This window comes from Syngnathus typhle, linkage group LG18 (assembly GCF_033458585.1).
Source record: "Syngnathus typhle isolate RoL2023-S1 ecotype Sweden linkage group LG18, RoL_Styp_1.0, whole genome shotgun sequence".
NCBI lineage: Eukaryota > Metazoa > Chordata > Actinopteri > Syngnathiformes > Syngnathidae > Syngnathus > Syngnathus typhle.
The window spans coordinates 9234824-9253441 of record NC_083755.1 but is presented as its reverse complement, the minus strand read 5'-3'; the positions used below and the strand labels follow the sequence as shown (position 1 = coordinate 9253441).

The window sequence follows — 18618 nt, the reverse complement described above, 5'->3', positions numbered from 1 at the left end:
AGCGTTCATTTGTAATCATTTGTTGTAGAAAATTCATATCGGTGAGCCAAATCTGACTAAACAAGAGGGATGGAGAAAATGCATTGGAAAGCCCCAAAACACACATGCAAAGGCATCGTCACAGCATGCTGTCTGTCCGTTAATTGATGAAGTCAATTACACCCTTTAACAGCTTTCCTTATTGGTGCACGGGAGCTCGGCAGGACGTGGATCTAAGAGCCCAGTGGGCAAACGGGAAGCTCCCGGCTGCGGGCGTAATGGGAAAACAGCGGTCGGCTGATGGGGGAATTTTTCCTCATACGCTCGGGCCTAGACAGATAAATGGCTTGTCCAAAAAGAAGGAACCGGAGGATTCCGCTGTAACACCGACCCACCGAAATGAAATCAAATTAAAGCCGCGCCGAAAACATAGCCACTTTGTTACTATTCTAATGCATTTATGTCAACGGGGATGGCTTGAGAGAATTTGGGCTCCAGTCACAATCCATTTTTTTGCATTTTATACTTCTATTCATGACATCATTGGCGGTGTAGGTTCTGATGCTTTATTTGAGGCCTGGCCAAAACGCTTTGCTTTATAGTAGACACTTAAAAGCTCCGCCAGCATGTCGTTTAATTAGTTGGCTGCATCCAGTCGCCGTTTAAAGACACAGCAGTGGTCGCGTTGAGCTTTCTTTTGCCGTGAGCGAGCTCTGACTTTGATTTGTTCAGACAACACCATTTCCAACATGGGATTATTAGCGCCTTTATGGGTTGCCGGCCGTATAGGAAGGATTGGATGCTGGAAGGAGAGCCCTTGAGCAGACACCAGGCAAATTTAGGGGACAAGTGTTTATTGGTTCCATCCACAGGTGCAGGGTTCCCGTGGGTGGTAAAAGGTGAGGAATGGAGGAAATATTTTCTTGTATGATGTCATGATACAGGCAACTTGTGTTGCCAATAGTTCTTGTTTACTGTAGTGCAGTCTCTCCCTACCTCCCTCCCTCCCTCCCTCCCTCTCCTCACTTCCCCCTAGCTTCCCCTTTCCTATTTCTCTCTGTGATGAGAGAGTGGTGATGGCATCTGCTCGGAGATGGAGACTGAGTTCCTAACCAGACCAGTTATGAGGCAGTAAGTCTACTATTGATTTGCTGTCCACATGGCTGTTTGGACTCCTTTGTTATCCCGAGCACACAGCGGCACATATACGAGGGTGGAGAGCTCAGATGCTTCTGACCTTTCATCACCTTTCCCTCCTGTTGTTACATGAAGACATACTAATGCAGTAGAAGTGATTTTTTGATATATATTTTTGAACAACGTGCCGGCCAAATCTATTTTTCAATACCGAATGGCACACATCTCCATAATAATCAATTCATGCGCAAGGTCATCATTCATATCGGTCCGGAAGATTTTATTTTTTTATTCAATTCAATGAAAACAATTCTGGTAGAGTTGTCCAAAACAGTTTAGAAAGATGTATTTTCATTCAATACGTTGCTTGTCATGGGTAGGTTGTGGGAAAATAAATAAAAAGTGGACAATTACCCTTTGTCCTTAAAAACAAATTAAAAATGAGATCGGGCTATGGGACTGCTGGGTACAATCCAAAGCCAAGCTTGAAAAAAAGAAAGGCGTAGGTATGGAATGCCAAGACATTTGAACACCGCTAAACTGACTTGGCAGGGTTGGACACAGGAGGCTATGTCTGAAGTGAAACCAAGTAGACAAGAGGAGAGCACAATAGACATAGACAAAAACAATTTCAACACAATGAAAGATTAAAGTTGCAACTGCTACTTTTATTGACCTTCCATTTGCATCAAACACTGGCCCTTTGTAAGAAGCAGCTTCCCTGGAAGCTTTGTTTTTCCTCTCTGTTTTCTCTGTATTGTGGTGTCCACAAGCACTGGCTGAGCTAGAGAGGGGGCTGCAGGGTCACTGGCACCCCGTGAAATATGCTTGACCAAGTGCCAGACACATCATTGACATTGAAATGTTTTCCGATTTTTGTTGTTGTTGTTTCCGGGAAGGCTACCCCTCCAAAATCCACACTTTGGGAGATGACTCTGATCAGCGTAAAACAATCAATTGTCCTGAAGCAGAGAGTTGTAATGTTTCAGACGGCGGCCAACACAGTGCGCAAGCAAGCAGTACAGAAGCATTAATGAAGTATAGATTTGTTTTCTTTTCATTTGGAGCAGCATAACAACAATAATCAATGGCGTATTCTCTGAATGCCAGCCCCAACCTAATTAGAGCTAATTACCAGCTGCTGCCATGTGCCATATGATGTCTTCTGTCTGCCAGCCATTTCCAGTAATTACACATAGATCATGTCATCCAGTGAATCATGATTGCGTAAAGGATACCCTGGTGGCCCTTTTTCCATTGGACGGAGGAAAGGAATGGGGCACGTCCACCTGGCCGAGTGCGTCGGGCCAATCGTCTTGGTCCGCACCAGACTGGCTCCGAACAATCCGGGCCAGGCTGTTGATCGGAACGCTTTGCTGACACTATCAAATGGAAAAGTCAAGCATGCAAAGTAGACAACATTTATCGAAAGACTCGCGGATAGACACGAGAATGACCTACCGGGTTTGTTTCAAGTTCTAAGATTCGCATGTTCACGTTACAGCATTGGACTGAATGACATGAGCTCTTTTCATCTGCTAATCCAGAGGAAAAACAAACAGCCACTGCTCGCCATCCTTTCACACGAGCACATTCGCAGACTATCAGTCATGACACGAGCCAGCTGGCACCCGGGGCAGCCCCGCATCACCATTACCATAGGATTCCTCAATCACTGCAAGCAAGCAAGCAAGCAAGCGGCTGCTAATGGAGCAGTACTGGAGCTAGAGAGAGAGAGAGAGAGAGTCCCCGTGTTTACATGAATGAGCGAGTCCAGAAATGTGGCGAGGGGAAAAAAAAGAAGCGTGCTTTTATTTGCTGCAGTGTGCTTTTAAAGCCGAAGTGAGACTTGCTTCTACTTTCTTTACCAGCGGAATCTAAAATGAAGCCCATTTGTAATACATGACTCTCCTCCTGCAGCTCTCTGCGCTCTTCCTCGCTCTGGCATGGTTCCTCTGTCGGTGCATCCTTCCTTCCAAGGTTGATTTTCTCTCTCTTTAAGACCAATGGGATGAACATTTCATGCATGAAATGACTAGTCTCGGCCCCTCGCTCCCTCTGCGCTGCACATTGAATACAGTGGGCCCACACCGCACGCACGCTGGATCCAGCCATGCACATACATCCCGCTGTTTTAGATTGAATGATTTCCCTGGAGTAAGCATTAGACAGACTACATGTATGTAACGCCAACTACGGCTCCCTCGACCTTGTGTATTATTGCTCTCATCGGCAGCATCAACTTGTGCATGCGTGCCTGTGTTATTTTAGCTTCTGAATTGTGTGGATGTCCTCGGTATTGATTGGTTTCATTATTGGATCTCGGGGGACGGATGAGGAGACAAAGCGTAAAAAAAAATAGTTTGTGCCCCCCACACACACACACACATGAACTGAATGGAAAAATAAGCGGAAATATGTGTACCTCATGAATACTTAACGCTTCATATAAATGTCCATTTAGTAAAAGTCATGTTGATTAGCATCATAATTGGTGTTAATTGTGGATACGGACGGCTCAGGGTAAAGTGTGTTTCAAGTGTTGTGAGCATTGGCCTCTCTCTCTCTCTCTCTCTCTCTCTCTCTCTCTCTCTCTCTCTCTCTCTCTCTCTCTCTCTCTCTCTCTCTCTCTCTCTCTCTCTCTCTCTCTCTCTCTCTCTCTCTCTCTCTCTCTCTCTCTCTCTCTCTCTCTCTCTCTCGCCCGTGAGGCAGCTCTTTTTCTTTGTGTCTTTATTCCAAACTACCAGTTCATGTGTGACTTGTTTCTTTTTATGGGTAGTAACCCGGGCCTCGGCTTTGACACCTACTATGTCCTAGACAAGTAGCCCAAGGATAAATGATTTTCATTCGACTTAAAAACGGGAAGGGAAATCACATTTTCACTAGGGCGGATTTCTTCGAGGATAAATACGGATGTGCGCTTACATGCCTTTTTACATCCAGATTTTTCACCCTATGTCTGATCTCATATTGCGAAAGAACACCAAATAAGAAGACTAAATCTATAATGACGATTCCCTGGCCTCCATACTCGAATCAGTTCCTTTTTGCTTTCAGTTGTCTGATTTGGATCCTATTTGTACATTGTGAATTATTCAGCAGATTTATTTCCCCCTCTTGCAAAGCGCGGGGCCTTAAATCTGCATGTATAATTAAGCATATTTATGCAAATCTAATTGTTTTACAGTTAGCGGGCTTTGTAGGGCTTAGTTGTTGGAATAAACAGGCAACACAAGGAGAAAGGAGCACTCGCAGCCCCTCCCCGACCCGTTGGGGATCTTCTCAAAGAAGCTGTTGACAGAGGCCGAATCGTTCTCGGCTTTCCGGGCTGGAAACATTTTCAAGAAGAGGATTCCAACGAAATTCAGCCTCTACCGTGTTCACATGCAATTTGGGTTTTCACGGGAATTGAAGTTAAGCTTCAAGGCGTCACCCTTCCTTTGCATCAGGCAACCTCTTTTGGCCAATGTATTATACAGCGTCTCGGCAGGGGAGCCACGGTAGAAGGAGCTTCAGCGAGAGCTCAAGGGCCGTCGCTGAGCCCAAGGCGCTTGGTCGTGGATCAAAGCCGCCTCGGCCCGGCAGCCAAGCTGGTTCAACCGACAGGAACAGGCAGACGCACCTAACCAACCGGCTGTCTCGCCCCGAGAGCCAAGGAAAAAGACGGACGGACAAAACATGGGACCAGACCTTTGAAAACTAAATGAGACACCTGATTGGATGCTGCGTAGTAAATGCTTTGATAATTGGATGATGTCATGAAAATGAAATCCATTGCAAAGTTCCTGGAGGAGGAAAGATATTTCTGCAGGAACACCGTAATAAAAAAGTGATTGATGGATAAGAAAAAGAGAGTGCACGTAGAGGTTCCACAAGATGAAAGACAAGGACACACAAGGTGCATGGCAAGAAAAAAAAAAGTGAAGGGAGGAATCAAGGGCGCAATCGTATCAAATATGGATCAAAAATGGAAAATAAGGAACAACTACAGTAATGACAAGCGAGCACATGGACTGAAAAGAAAACACCATAAAAGAACAACACATGAAAGGAGGAGATGGCAGAAGAATTAAAATGTCGGGCTAGAGAGAGAGAGAGAGGAGGTAGAAAAGTCCCAAGAAAAATAAAAGGGAGCTAGTATCAAGGGAAGAAGCAAAAGTTGAATCGCAAAGAGCCAGGTGAGTTGGAGGCCCGCCGCTAAACTCTCGCAAAGTCAATCAAGGTCAGCTGATTGTTCTCTTTGAGAAGAATTCCGCCCTCCAATTTTGGGCTGCATACACGAAAGCAACCTTGAGAGTGCCACTAGTGTGTACGCCAATTAGCAACTCTTTGATTAGGCTGCCGTGTGCAAGTATCGTAATTTTCGGACTATAAGTCGCGGTTTTTTTTTCATAGTTTGGGTGGGGGGGGGCGACTTATACTCAGGAGCGACTTATATATATATATGGTTTTTTTTTTTCACTTTTTTGGGCATTTTACGGCTGGTGCGATTTATACTCCGGTGCGACTTATAGTCCGAAAATTACGGTAAGTGTGCATGCTCGTCGTATACCACCGGAGGGAAGCTTCATGACTCTAATTGAATGCTATGACTTCATCCACATGGCTTGTCAAGGCCCTTTTATGATTTGAAGCTAATCCACCAAGGTGTTCAATATTGATTCACTTCTGTATTGACAAGCTACGTTAATGCCGGAAAGCAAATAGCCCTCGGAAATAGAAGTCATCAGATCTTTCCAAATTTGCTTTGTGTATTCCATTTTATTGTGTAATTGTCTGAGAGTCATTTTAATTGAGAAGTCCCGGGGAATTCATGAAAATGTCTACAGTGCAAGCGGGGCGGGGTGGGGGGGTTCTTTGGACACGCTTTGTAAATCTCCGCTGCACCGAGCTAAGATGCTGTCCTCGTCATATTTGTTTCTAGATGACTGGCTGGTAATGGGGAACCACAGCAGCTCATCCGTAGGCTTTTATTGACCTTTACGATTTTCATCAGCAGTTATTAGTAACTGTGCTGACAAATCCACTGCTTGGCTTGATGGACTGTGGAGCCTTTATTGGGATTTTGGATTTTTTGATGAGGAGATGGCTTTGGTTTGCCACTCTCTTTCTGCAACGACAAGCACAAAGATAAAGTATGCTAAATGGGGATTTTTGTAAAGGCAGAAAGTTTGATGATGGGGGTGGATGGTTTTTCGACAGGGTTGCTTGACCGGGGGAAGTGAGTGATTTTTTCCATCCTCAAGAGAGCGCTATTGTGGATTCAGCTTTTGTTCTCATAGCACAAAAGCCATTCTAACGGTAGTTTCACGAAGACATTTGATTTGTAATAATGAGAAGAACAAATAATAACGCTTTTCTTTTATTGAGTCTGAGGTTGAATATCTTCCAAGATCTATTTGCCACTCTCATTCTACTTGTTGTTTTTTTCCAGGAATTGTGTGTATTCATCATTTCATAAGTTTATTATGCTAGGCAAGGGTAATATTATTGTATTCATTAAGTAGTGTGCCTACTGTTTTACTAGTGTTCTTAGATTGGGGTTGTGCACATTTCATTAATGCATGTTTAGTGGATGTATAGTTGAGATTTTGTTTTTATGAATGTACAACAAGATGCTTTATTGTTTAGTATCTCACTTCACACTGTAAAAACGACAACATTTATACGAGCGCAAAGTAAACAATGCTATGCTGTGGATGTGGACACTGAGGTGGTCAAGATTTTATCCGTTGTGAACAAACCAAATGAGAAAAAAAAGAACACACCAAGAGCAAACCTGGCCACCCTGAACAGGTGGGCCAGCTAATGAGAAGGAATTCTTGTTGGACGTATTGATCATAAGCACTTCGGATGCACGTCTCAGCCGCGGGTTTGCTCTTTGCAGCGGGGGGAAAAAAAACTATATCCGATTCCCTCAGCAACAGCGAGTCGAGAGGAAAATCTAAAATAATGATAGAGGGTTATTTAGTGTGGTAGTCTGGAATTTCTGTGGATGCTTTGTATATATTGCAACAATCTGGTGTAGTCTTTCAAGAAGAAGAAAAAAAAAAGCCCCACTTGAATTTGCTTGGAAATGTGTTTGGGTCCAACAAAAGCAAGAAATGTTGTTTCATCCACTGCTAATGTGTTTAAGTATTCAGCACAGCATATCTTGTAATTGTCAGATGAATACTTTGCATTAGTGTGCAGCCAACCCTCGTAGAGCAATGTGATTTACCGTAATCAATAAACGGAGAGCTTTGCTATGTATTTCCTGAGCAAACAAAGCATTCCTTTGCCATGGTAGGGAAGGAATATTAAACGTGACGTCAGGTGAATATGATTTGTGGCGGATGTCAATGAAGATGACTCCTGGTGGTTTATGAAGGAGACAAAGTCTTTCATCATTTTTATTGTTAACGCCAACCTTTCAGTCACATTGCTGATGAACGGCTCTAATCCCTCAAATTAGTTTGACATCGGCACAAAAGCATGGGCGTCAGTCAGCCAGACAAACGACTGACGGCGGACTTGAACGCTCCCGATGCCGTTACGATGGCTTCGTGATATCTACGACTGTATGTTTTGCCGTTGCTATTATACACCGCAGGAGGTCTATCCGTTTGAAGCGCCACTCCTTTCATCCAAAAATCCCCTCCTGTTTTCTCTTCTTCCATTCTTACCGTCTTTCTCGCCTATCCCTTGATACTTTCCTCGTCTTGCACTATTTTAAGTAAGAGGATGTAGGGCCCAATCGTCGGGAGCCCGGTGACACAAATAGCGTTACATAAGTCAGGAGGGACGGTATTCTTATTTCGGTCTGGATGGACTTGGATTAGGGAGCTGCAGGTTACAGCTTTGATGCATGGAAATGAAAAGTCATAATATAGCAATAAAGTAGAATCAAATTTGGATTCTAATGCATTACACAGGTTCAAGCAGCGCTCCTCTTTCAAATGAGACGTATTCGACATCAAATTTCCGGGGCGTCTGAAAAGCAGGCCTGTGACACGCTTTAATGTTTCGCAAGCCTGATACAAGCCACTTTTATCCGAGTTGCTGAGCCAATGGCGAGTAAAGATTTCATGGCCGTGCCTACTGAGGCTAGAGCGAGGGGGTTCATGAGACAAGCAAGAAACTTTTGGAGCACTGGCAAAAGCACCAGTCCACACTGTGGAAAAAAACAAAACAAATATGAGCCGCTGTAAAGCTATAAAAGCATTTTCCCGAAGGCTAATTCCTCAGCAAGTCGCCACAGAATCAAGTAAAGATTTGTGTGCTTCTCTAATCAATAAATCAAGGGATTGATTTTGGAGCTTTTTTTTAATCCTCAACTTTTGGTCAACATTTGATGTATCCGCTACATTTTGTCTCCTTTCCAGAAACGAAGCCTGGTGTGTTCAAAGCGGGACCCGTCACTCTGTTTGGGAACGTGCTGTACAGTGGGCTCTTCAACGAGCACTTTTGGCATTTGGGCGTTCCCCTGGTCACCAGACTGGTGAGTTCCCCCCTTCTTTCCTTCTCCTTATCAAGCTTTGTCAACATTTGGTCTGTCAACTGCTGCCACTTGATTGCCTTCTCCCTCCACAAACAGCGATGCACCCATTTAGTTGTACAGGCGCTAAATAGCGTGACTGAGCCTTGGAGGCTGTTGTTGTTTTATCTCGGGATAATGAATGATGTCCTTTCAGCACACACTAATGCAATATTAGTGGTATTTCAATTAAATTGGAATTAGACTGTAATCTCTTCCATGTCACTTGCTGAGTGCAAGGCTGTGTGTTATCGAGCTGCTGATAAATGTTAGAGTAGATTGATATTGACGTTGTCTCCACATACGGGCGAGGTTCGTATCTGTTGGCTCGTTTGTGTGTCGCAGAGATTGGGAGTTTTAGTTTGGCGGCTGAGATTCGGGGTGTATCGCCTCAAAGGTCATAATGTGCTCGCATCAGCTCTTTTAATGGTAATTTCGCTTCAAGACCGTTGTTATCGCTGATGACGATCATCACCATTATGAGCGGTTGGCTATTTGCTGCTTGGCTGTTTACACCATTAAAAAAAAAAAAATCACTTAGGGGCATAATGCAGACTGATGGATCTGTTATGTAGTCAATTTATATGTAAAAAAAACAACAACTGAAAATTAGAGAATGCGCCAATTTTATTTGGATTTAGCAGGATCCTACGGATCACCAACCAGTCAATCAATCAAAAAAAAAAAAAAAAGGTAAGACAATACTACTGTCGAATACTAAAGAACCTGGATTAAGTGTTGTTCTTTTGAAGAGACGGGCGTTTGTGTTAAGTGCTTATATATTACCTACACTCCCAAGTGGTAACACAAATCCAATCAGGATTTAGCGATCCAATCTGACGGACGAGAAAAACGTGGCTAAAAGGAGTTGGAGTAGAAGTTCGGAAGGATCAATTCATTCAGGCTTCCAAATAAAGTTGCTCTGTTTTTAAATACATTATTGATGAAGGTTTTGGTCTTGAGTACCGTCGGAAAATAATTGTTCTGTGATTTGTTTTGTCAGTAACCTTCTGTCAAAGAATAAACACAATGGTAGCATAAAAAAAAAGAAAGAAAATAATGCCTATTGGCAAGACCCACATGTCCTTAAGGCACAACTGGAGCTTTTTGTCAAGTGCCATCATTTTTCAGAGGAAGAAAAATACATGTTCTGCCTTGGGAATCCATTTGAATGAAAGCGACACAGTCTCACATTTCCAAATTGCTAGCAACCAAAGGTGCAGGTCAAACGCGTTGGAAATAACCTGCAGTCATTTGTAAAACGGCAAAATTAAGATGAGCCATCAAGAGAGCAGGCAGAGAGAGGGCTGGCTGGCTGGCTGGCTGGCTGGCTGGCTGGCTGGCTGGCCGGCTGGCTGACTCAATACGCTTACTGCAGCACATCAGGGCCACACCGCATCAGCCTTTGGATCAAGTCATTGTATGGCTAATGCTGATGTCAGTGTCTTTTTTCTTCTTTCTCTTTTCTCATTAGCAACGGTGCAATATAGAATTGGATGACCATTTGTTTGCATTATAACAAAATGCAAAGGCCACCCCGAAACCCGGACCCCGACTCTTAAAAACTAGAAGACGTATTTATCTTAAAGAAGGTCTGACTGTCATTCGGCATATTCCCATTCAATCCGTTTTTACACTTTGCAGAGGCAGCGAAGTAGTGAACGTAGGCAGGCGCTTATGTCAGTGCTTGTATTGACCGTAACAGTGATGTGGGGGTTGGCCGTGTGTGTTTGAGGGCCAAAGTTGCTGAGCCAGGCTAGTATGGCATCCTCATCTCGCCATGCCTCCCTCCCTCCCTCCCTCCCTCCCTCTCACTCGCCTGCCTGTCTCATCCAGCTTTAGTGCAAATCACGTGAACGTGCATTTGTACATGTAACGGAAGACGGAAATACCAAAATAATAGTATACAGTTAGAGAAAAATGTTGACTTTAGTCCATTTTATTTTGCCAAATGGTTGCACAAAATATAATCTTCTATTGGTGACAAATCTCACCACACCCAGATGTGTGTGTGGAGATCATTGGGACTTTAAATAGCTTTTTTTTACTGTCCTCCACCATTTTTGGATTTTTCATCAATTTCCAACAAGTTCTGTCCAGCCTGTAAAGCAAGCACGTGGGGCTCTGCCCTCCCCTCCCCTCCCCTCTCCTCCCGCTCGCTCGCTCCCTCTCTCGCTCACGTTGTGCATCTTTGCGCTCTCCGTCTCATCCCCTCTGCACTTGTTCTTCCCTGTTGCAAGATTCGGTGCTATCGCTCAGTGTGGTCAACTCCGGCTTTTCCAGACCTCCTCCTCCCTTGTATCTTCTGCCGTCTTCACCTGGGAACACTAAAAGAAGAAAGTCTCACACCTGCCTCCCTCATAAAACACCGCTGCCGAACCGAAGCTGCTCAAGACGATAATAGGAAGCGGAGGGAGGGAGGGAGGGAGGGAGGTAAAAAAGTAGAGGGGAGAAAGAACAACCCCCCCAAAAAAGAGATAGGACAAGAGGTTGGAAAGTTGTGATAGAAGAGGAGATAGAAGAGAGGCAAAGCGGGGATACGTTAGCAACGCCTTAGAGCACTTTCCCCTCTTTTTGCCTCTCTCCATATTCTCTTTTTCCCCTCCTTCCTTTCCCCTTTGGCAAAGAAGAGCCTGTGTTTTTTAGGGGAGAGGAAGCAGCTTGAGGTTTTTTTTTTTTCTGCGGCAACTCTGAGACGCCGACACAGTCAGCGGGAACGGGAGAGCGACTGTCTTCAGGGGCAGCGGGACACATAAAAGGGACTTTAGAACTTGGCTACATATCCACAAACACAGGGGCAATTAAGTGGTTGTCAGCAGACGGCGCTGCCAAAAATTACATCCCGGAGAGAGGCGGAAAAACGTGAAAGGACTCAGGAAGAAGTAAGACAGGCTAGATAAAGTTTGACCAGGAGAGAGAGAGAAAAGAAAAAAAAGAAGAGCCCTGGCCTCTCCACTTTCTTTGCAAGTCTACCCTCCTCTCTCTGCTGAGATGATGATGTATTTCTGGGTGAGTACCGAGAGGCCTCTCTCTCACTGTGGCTGGCATGAAATGCACCACTCGCTTTGATTCCTCCCTAATCCCGGACACCTCTTTGTTACCACTTGATCAAAAATTCTTTGTGCTTATTGCTCTCTCGTCAAGAAGACCAAGAATCATTTGGAGTTGACTCGATTGAAGCACGCGCACATGACATCTTTGGACAAGTTTAAGGGCAGAATGCTCTTGTACAGTCTATCTGCTGAGTCGGCATTGCAAAGCAAGTCACTGCAGACTCAGATGATGTTGCATGATCTTCCACAGCTTTCAATCTTCTCGCAAATTGGAGAGAAGTGACTTCTTTCCCAAATGGATTTCATGAAAGGCGTTGCAGGCTGTACTGACTTTTTTACCATTAGGACTATGCATGCGCTTGATATGATTTATTCCCAGTTGCATAATCAATATTTTGATGCGACACTATTTCCCAACCTGGACAACCAGTCTTTGCTGCTATAATGGGGGAGTCACGTTGTGTCTCCGCTATATCGAAGCTTTTATGAGCTATTATGCAATAAACAGGAGCACCACGGAGGGCTTTTGAAATGGTTTTGACATTCAGGTTAGCAAGTAATTACCGACTGCTGTGAGTGTAAGGGCCACTTATGTCCTGCAGTGCAGCAAGCATAATATGACATATTCACCCACAACACCTTTGTTGCCTTGAGCTCACTTGTCAAGACATTAGAGCAATAATAAATCATTTTGAAGTGATAGATAGGTAAGAATGTACCAATATACGTTACGTATATCAAATTATAATCACGTACCTATGACCTCAGTCTGCTAATGAAGACAGCACACTGTCAGATGTCTCTCCTTTGATGGGAACCTCTGTAGCTCCGCACAAAACGTGATTTGAACCGTCATTCCTTTCGACTCCAGGCGGGTTGAAGCGTTATTCTGTTAGCAGGGTCAATAAATATCGCACGGATGGAGTGGTCGCCGTCGCGTGATTCAAGCGTTGACGTGATATTCGGAGCATTAAGATGGATTTTTTTATTTTTATTTGATTGACGTGCGCTTAAACACAAAGTGTGACTTGATCTGGCTCTCCTCCTTTCTCCCTCCACTCTGGTGTGCGCAGTTAATGATGGGGAGTGTGTCGCTGGTGGCTGTCTGCAGATACATATGAAGCATGCAGGGCCCCTTTGATAGTGAAGCAGCAAGCAAGTGCAGTTGACATTAGCAATTCCTCTTCATCGCTACTCCTTATTGACTCGCTCCCCCTCTCCACTCTTTCTCTCTCAGACGCAAACTACAACCAAATACATATACAGTCAAAGAATGCAAAGGAACGCCAGTGAGGATTACATGCGAAGCCTTAGCCAAACATAGGCAGGCGCCTTTTAAAACATACTGCAGTGAACGAATGCACTGCTTAGTTTGCAGCTGATCCCTTTGGTGTATCTGTGACAACACTAACAGAGTCAAACTACTTCTGTCCGTCCGTCCGTCCTTCCATCCATCCATCCATCCATCCATGCATCCATCCATGCATCCATCCATGCATCCGTCCATCCATCCGTGCATCCACCCATCCATCCATCCATCCATCCATCCATCCATCCATCCATCCATCCATCCATCCATCCATCCATCCATCCATCCATCCATCCGTGCATCCGTGCATCCGTGCATCCGTCCGTCCATCCATCCGTCCGTCCGTCCTTCCACCCATCCATCCATCCATCCGTCCATCCGTCCTTCCACCCATCCATCCATCCATCCGTGCATCCGTCCATCGATCCATCCGTGCATCCATCCATCCATCCGTCCATCCGTGCATCCGTGCATCCATCCGTCCATCCGTGCATCCGTCCATCCATCCATCCATCCATCCATCCATGCATCCATGCATCCATCCATCCATCCATCCATCCATGCATCCATCCATCCATCCATCCATCCATCCATCCATCCATCCATCCATCCATCCATCCATCCATCCATCCATCCATCCATCCATCCATCCATCCATCCATCCATCCATCCTTCCTTCCAGAGACTCCCTAAAGGAACAAAGACCTCTAAGTCCGAAAGATGTAAGGGCGATAATAGGGGCGGGAGGAAAAGAAACACAGCAAGTAGCCGGAACTAATGAACAGGTACATCAAGAGTGGATGCGGAGATAGGAAACCAAAAAAAAAAAAAAGCTTGTGTGTGAGGAAGGAAGCTTCTTGAGGGCAGGTCAGGATCCAGGTGCTTACCAGGGACACAGAAAGGGGGAAAAGGGAAAAGGTGATGACCGGGATGTTTTCCTTCCCCTCGTTTGTACCCGTGGGGTCATTAGCGTAAATAATTCATGCTGGACATGGAGGAATGGCCACTGCTCAAGAGGAGGGAAAATAAAAGAGCAGCTACGATGAGCACAGAAGAAAAGTGCAGATGCTTCTTCCCCCCACCTCCTCCCCTCCCCTCCCCTCCGCTCGGCTCTCCTCGGTGTGCCTATGAGCTGATAAATAATTGAGTGTGCTGAGCAGGGGACTGCATGGATTAGAGGAGCAGAGGGAGCGGGAGGCCTGTAGGAGCCCTAGACAGTGCAATGAGTGCCTGCTCTTGAATAGAGATTGCCTCCTTTTTTACTCTTCTTCTTCTTCTTTCTACCTTTCTTGACCCTCTTCAGTGCTTCAGGACAGGGCTTTCCAGATCTCAGGGTCTTTCGGACAAAGCCCAATGAGGCGCGCTTGACTCGAGCTGGTCTTACGCTAACATTGATATTCGCAAATGGAGCTCATTTTGGCTTTCAATGGACCTGGCCAAGTGCTTTGCCACTAGTCAGTCCATTTTGATCCAACTATTGTTCCTTTCCCCTTGGGTTCGTTTGTTTGCTCAGGTGTGGACACGGTAATTGAAGTCAATTATGGAGCTCTTCCTCTAGATTACGTGTGTGTAACTCCAAGACTCGGCCTGGGATTCAATTTGATCCGCCACTTCATTTGCTGCCTTGTTTTTCTTTCTCAAGGAATAGATTTGTGGAAAATGAAAAGCTTTCATGGACATGAGAGACATTTTTCTCGAAATATTTCTTCTGATTTGATAATGATGAAGCGGCGATGGTGTCAGTCAATAGCTGGCCAAATGTCGAATGAGCGTGAAGAGAGTAAGACAATAGGAGAGAGGAAAGCAGAAATACTACAAGAAAGCCCGTTGGTAAATATTTCAACAGCATAGCTACAGTATAAGACAGACTGTCGGAAAGGGAACAGAGTCAGGTTCCCCAGGCTGGAAGTTAGCGAATCAATAAATCTGCTTCCACATAACTTTTGTGCAAGTGTTTTTAGTTGCACATCTGACTGTCGGTACTCTGCTTTCACATCTCAACCCCCAGAGCATGTTGGCATGCTCCTATTTATTAACCAGAACCAGTAGGCTGGAGTTATCTCTTTTTTTTACAGTTGCCTTTTGGAGGAAAATAGATTTTTTAAACGAGCCAGTTAATATTTGGAGAGATGTCCATTATAGGGAAAAAAGAATTGATCATTGGAGAATACCACTGAGGCTAATTGCCCGTTGTTTGGCTCCCAGGGCATTTCGAAGAGCCGAGGTTGACGTGTGTCGCAAGCAATCTTCCACCCGAGCGAGCGCTTGTAATCCCGAGTCGGGCTGTATCAGGTCCAACGCTTTCCGCCAGGTGCTCAGCACTTTGGTGCACATTCTTCCATTCACCATGTGCTGTAATCTTCACGCCGATAAGGAGATTAAATGGTGAGCAGGAAAGGGGATTTCAAGGATTTCTCCTCTGAGTACAAAGGGATATCAGTGGGAGGGAAGGATATTACCCGAGGTTTTAACACAAGCCAGGGAGCGGCGGATGAGACTAAATGGAGAGTGGACCGGAGGGAAAAAAAAAAAGATGAGCCAGACAGTCAGGTGTTATCGCCGACAACGATCATTAGAAGTGTTTACAGAGGAGCCACCTGGGAAAGGTCAGTGAGCCAACACGCTCTTATCGCGTTGGCGGCGGAATACCATTGCTGCAATGACACGATTCTACATCTCTGACCCGGGTCACCACCCGTTAACTGCATCAACAAGTGTTATGCTCTGTTTTTACTTCTCATGGATTGAAATGGAATGGATAACACTGAGAAGAAAAAAATTCAAAAAAGGAAGGCTCGAGGTCAGGTCACATTTTGTTCCAGCGCTTATTACTTCATGCATCGTCACCGCAGGAGCAAATGAAGAATGTGAACTTCCTCCAAGGACATTTTTTGCTGCTTGACTGTATAATTGTTAATAGGTAACACTCCTGCGGCCTTCTTATAGCTCCTTTTTGTTCTCTCCCATTTGCATTTCTTTGGACAAAATCAAACTCAGGCTTACCCTGAGGTGTTAGAGGAAAGTAATGATTTTTTAAAATGTGGTAAATAATTCTCCCCAAAAATTGAATGTAATTAACATGCATGGGGGTCGGGGTAAATTCTTGCTCTCTAGTTCCCGAACTAATGAGAGCTTTCTCACTTTCCTGTAGTAACCCTGACACACCTATTTTTCCATTTGGCAAACAAACTGCATTGTGGGTTAAGAGCAACTCCCAGGTGGCAAATATATGAAACTGTAAACATGTGTCTTAATAAGTGCACCACCAAGTGAAATTGAAGGAAACAAATCAATGTGTTGACCGCTTGAGAAGGTCGGCAATAAGTACTTGTGTCCGATATATTAGATGTGATGGCGCTACATCCCTCGAACTCGCTTAGCTGGGGCATAACCATTTTTATGTGCTGTCCCGAGGTCTTTACAAACGATACGATTGGCCACATCATAATCAGGTCAGAGTAGATTGGACTCTGCAGGAGACTTCCCAATCAAAAGACTCACCATTGATCAACTCATAAATGGAATGAAGAAAATGATTTGACGTCTCACTTGGAGTGATTCTGTCCATTAAGGATTTTATCATCCATTGTGGAGTGACCTTAACGCGCTCTCACTGTCTCTTTATTTTACATGTTGGAAGATTGAAAAAAGAAAAATACAAATACTATATGAATTACAATCTAGTTGCTTGATAGGCTTCGACAGGTTTGGCCCGTTTTTTTTTTTTTTAAACGTGCAACCCTTTAACAAATCATCCCCCAAGACTTTTCTTGCTTAAGTGCTTTGAGGTTTAAAGGCGAAAGTAGTTTTCTTTTGTTATCAAAGCCCTTCTCCCGGCAAATGGCAATGACCCATTTGAGACACATTTAGGTCCGAGGGGTGCATTTTCCCTTTTCACACACGGTGAACGAGCGGCAAAAGCTCATTAAGAACTTGTTTTGCACTCACAAACACAAGCGCATGTAAAAGGGGGCAGTGCGGTAAGCCCTGTGACTTCTTCATGGTAAAGGAGAACGCATTCTGTGGCCGGCCGGCTGGCCAAGTTGGAAATAATACTTCTCAGCAACACACACACACACACACACACACTCACCTGTCCAAACAGTAACTGCACCGTTGCTCACATAAATGACTTTTTTCCTAACTCCACATGCCCTGCATCCTTTTTGTTTTCTTCCCCCCCGTTTCTGGCTTTCTCAATTCTGTAGGCCACCCCTTCTCAATCATTCTGACCCCACCGAGTGTATTAGGTCAACCGGGGAATTGCTTGTTGTTGTTGTTGTTGTGGTCATCTGCACTTTTCATATTTCTCATGCCCAGTGGAGTTCCTCCAATAGTATTGGAACGGAGAGGCTCATTCATTTTTTTTAAGCGTGTTCATATATTTACTCGTTACTATTTTGCTCGGAATAATTGTAGCTAGGTTCTAATCTCGTGCCCTCTGGTGTTTGTTGTTGATGTCCTTAAGAGTTGCATTCGTTTATTTCGACATGGTATCGCTATCAACCGGCAGATAAAAAAAAAAAAGCGAATTGTACTGGTCCATGTCACGTTACAAGGAAACTTAAAAGAAGAAGCCAAACTGGTTGGCGATGGAATGTTTTGCCTTTATGCGGATGCCCTCGAGCCACTGCCCCCTTCGGCAAAGAGCAGAAAGAAAAGTGTGTGCGCGGCTCTTTTCCACCACTCAATAAAGTTCCAGCAAGGTGCCAAGTGTGTGACGACAAAACGCTTTCACACATCAGCAACACAAGCAATTTCTTCAAACACATCCTGAGAGTGAACTTGAAAAAGATGAGCTGCAAAAAGTCCAGTCTTCTGCACCACCCGTTGTCGTCAGTGTAGAAAAGTTTTCAAAAGCTCAACTTTACACGTGTGAGATATCTCCAGGAATGGTGGTTGTTTCTCCAACAGAATGTTTCCCTTTAGCCCGATAAACCTCGATATCCAAAATCCTAATCACAAATTCCCCAAAGCAACAAATAAGCAAAGGGCTTGCTCACCATATTGACTAAAACTTCAACAGTCGAGAAAAATGCCTCCATGGCAACAAAAAAAGGCCAAACATTGAGCTGTTCAATTAAGCAATGGCAAAATAACACTGCAGCAAAACTTGAATTTGTTTACAAGCACACTGAGGTGAAGTTATTTATTATTATGTGTTGTTGTTGTTTTTTTCGGTGGCTCTAATTCACTCCTTACCATCCGATTGAATGCAATATCAAGCGATAGTGAAGTTTGCAGAGCCGCTTTTTAACAAGGAATAGTTGTCGGTAAGTGCATGTCTCTCGTGCGTGTTGGTTAATAGGCTTTTTAGTGGATTTCCGTTGGACGTGCACAAAAGCTTTCTGGGAAGTGGTGAAGCAGCGTTGGACGGTCTGAAGAGTCAATCTGGTGTCTTTGGCTAGCATGCCGAGCTGTATCTGCCAGAGAGTTATTTACACCACAATTATTATTTATTATTTCATTGAATAAATCCTATATTTTTCTACACGAATTGCTCGGTACCATAAGACAAAGTGATTGTTTATGATTTATTGATGAAGGAATTGAAAGTCAAAGGAGCAATCGTTCAACATTATGCGGTTGTAAAGTAATACTGGGAGAATGGCAAATGAGAGAAC

The 18618-nt window shown here is 44.4% G+C and overlaps 1 protein-coding gene across 1 annotated transcript in view; it reads left to right on the top strand.

Moving 5' to 3' along the window:
- The first annotated feature begins 8488 nt into the window (after positions 1-8488).
- Positions 8489-18618, top strand: part of LOC133143178 (RNA binding protein fox-1 homolog 3-like) — a 67189-nt gene continuing 57059 nt past the window's right edge. The window contains exon 1 of the mRNA XM_061264970.1: positions 8489-8596. The gene's annotated coding sequence lies outside the window, so the exon portion shown is untranslated. The remainder of the gene's footprint in view (positions 8597-18618) is intronic.